Raw genomic sequence first — 2,993 nt, 5'->3', positions numbered from 1 at the left:
TTTCTTTCTTTCTTTCTTTCTTTCTTTCTTTCTTTCTTTCTTTCTTTCTTTCTTTCTTTCTTCCTTCCTTCCTTCCTTCCTTCCTTCCTTCCTTTCTTTCTTTCTTTCTTTCTTTCTTTCTTTCTTTCCTTCTTTCCTTCTTTCCTTTTTATTATGGCAAGTTTCAGGTTTCCAACGAGTAACAGCATTCTGTCACGTCACTTTGTCTGCACTGTATCTGGCCTTGAAAGGACATTTGAATGTAATACACTTTGGCAAGTTAACTCAAGACACACTTAGGAGTGCACTACCACTGTCTTCAGTGAACTGCTTAGCACCTGTTGATCATGGATCACGTAATATGCATAACTGGACAAATTATTATCAAAACTCTTCCTACCCAGGAGAGGTTTGAAGACACACAATTTCACAACCTTTATGCCAGCAATGCTTAAAGTCGTTTTAAGCTTTGGGAATGTTAGGTTGAGTTCCCTCCAAGTAGGCTATTAAATCGACTTAGTTTTGATTTTATGGAGAAGGACTTGCATGCTAATGGTTATCTGTTGCACATTGGTCTAACGTTAATTACTGATGCTCAGGATCTGGCTACTGCCTGTTGGACACACCTACCCTTGTTTGTGTAAACCTGCCTAAAATATTGTGCCTGATTGGTTCATTAAATGGCCTGTACCTGGGCAGGGCAGAATGGGGTAGGTGTGGCTAAGGTTCTTGGGATTTTGAGGACAAGAGAATCATAAGAATCATGGGGAGGAGATGGATGGGAAGAAAGGAAGAAGGAGGACACCACCATGCGTTAACGTAGGAATGGAGAAAGGACTCAATGATGATGTGGAAAGGCCTAGATAAAGAATAAAAGCAAATACCATGGATTATGGATGAATAGTAGTCCGACTGAAGAGGATTAATGTGGATGGCATTGGATGGGGGCTGGGAGAGGGATGGTGAGGCTATTGAGACTGTATGTGAAATGTATCTGCCTGGCCCAAGGTAAATAGGGCAATTATAAATCTAATAGGTGTCTGTGTCTCATTATATAGTGGGTTAGATAATACTGCTGCAATAATCATAGAGCTAATAATAAATAATATATAGCCCAACATCAATAAATAATTTACTATAACAGTTATCTTTGTCTCTGAGCTGCCCTTTGGAGACCTCTCACTACTACACTTAATAATTAAGAGGGCACAGTTAAGGAGGGTTGGGGCTGTGGGGGGATACAAAGTGAATAAAGTATAATTAATAAAAAAGAGGTCACAGTTAGGATAATGGTGCAAAATCAGCAATTAAAGGCACAGTTTTCTATATAGTTTAACTATGTGGCATTTTCTAAGAAGATGGACTGATTCTATAAAACATGTAGAGATCAATTATTTTTTCATCAATAGTCACTTTAGTTTCTTTTAAGAAACATGGGTGCTATAAACATGGTTGAACAAATGTCCTTGTTGTACACTTGAGTATCCTTTGGATATATATGCCTAGGAGTGGTAAGCTGGATCTTGAGGAAGCACTGTTCCTAATTGTCTGAGAAAAGTGCCAGATTGATTTCCAAAGTGGTTGTACAAGTTTATATTCCTACCAGCAGTGGAGGAGGGTTCCCCTTTCTCCAAAACCTCCCTAGCATGTGTTGTCACTTGAGATTTTGATCTCAGCCATTCTGATGGGTGTAAGGTGAAATCTCAGGGTTGTTTTGATTTGCATCTCCCTGATGACTAAGGAAGTTGAGCAATTCTTTAAGTGTTTCTCTGCCATTCTATATTAATCTACAGAGAATTCTCTGTTTAGCTCCTTACCCCATTTTTTAATTGGATTGCTTCATTTGTTGCTTTTTTAACTTCTTGAGTTCTTTATAAATTCTGGATATTAGCCCTCTATTAGATATAGGGTTGGTGAAGATCCTTTCCCAGTTTGTAGGCTGTTGTTTTGTTCTGATGACAGTGTCCTTTGCTTTACAGAAGCTTTTTGGTATATATCCAAAATATGCTCAAGTACACAACAAGGACATTTGTTCAGTCATGTTTGTAGCAGCTTTATTAGTAATAATCAGAACCTGGAAACAACCCAGATGTCCCTCAACAGAGGAATGGATACAGAAACTGTGGTACATTTACACAATGGAGTACTACTGAGCAATTAAAAACAAGGAAATCATGAAATTTGCAGGCAAATGGTGTGATCTAGAAAAGATCATCCTGAGTGGGGTATCCCAGAAGCAGAAAGACACACATGGTATATACTCACTTATAAGTGGATACTAGACCCATAAGATAGGACAAACATACTAAAATTGTATATCTAGAGAAGATAAACAAGAAGGAGGACCTGGGGTAAGATCATCAATCTTCATTTAGAAAGACAAATAAGATGGACATTGGAAGTAGGAGAAAACAAGAAATGGGACAGGAGCCTATCATGGAGGGCCTCTGAAAGACTCTACCTACCAGTGTATCAAAGCAGATGCTGAGACTCATAACCAAACCTGTGCAGAGTGCAGGGAATCATATGAAAGAAGGGGAAGTTAGTAGAACCTGGAAAAGATAGGAGCTCCACAAGGACCATATATATCTGGGCACAGGGGTCTGTTCTGAGACTGATTCTCCAACCAAGGACCATGCATGGATATAACCTAACACCCCTCAGACATAGCCCATGGCAGCTCAGCATCCAAGTGGGTTCCCTAGTAATGGGAACAGGGACTGTCTCTGACATGAACTCAGTGGCTGGCTCTTTGACTGCCCTCCCCCCACAAGGGAGGAGCAGTCTTGCCAGGCCACAGAGGAGGACATTGAAGTCAGTCCTGGTGGGACCTGATAAGCTAGGGTCAGATGGAAGGGGAGGAGGACCTCCCCTATCAGTGAACTTACAGAGGAGCAGGAAGGAGATGAGGGAGGAAGGGTATTGGGAAGGAATGAAGGAGGGGGCTACAGCTGGGTTACAAAGTAAATAACCTGTAATTAATATAAAAAATAAAAATTTAAAAAGAAGAAGAA

The 2,993-nt window shown here is 40.2% G+C and overlaps 1 protein-coding gene across 1 annotated transcript in view; it reads left to right on the top strand.

Annotated features, from left to right (window-relative positions):
* The window catches only part of LOC129671897 (UDP-glucuronosyltransferase 3A2-like), a 25,717-nt gene that overhangs the window by 18,532 nt on the left and 4,192 nt on the right, over positions 1–2,993 (top strand).

This window comes from Psammomys obesus, unplaced genomic scaffold (genome assembly GCF_907164565.1).
Source record: "Psammomys obesus unplaced genomic scaffold, mPsaObe1.curated_primary_1811, whole genome shotgun sequence".
Taxonomy (NCBI): domain Eukaryota; kingdom Metazoa; phylum Chordata; class Mammalia; order Rodentia; family Muridae; genus Psammomys; species Psammomys obesus.
This window is presented reverse-complemented; position numbering and strand designations above follow the sequence as displayed.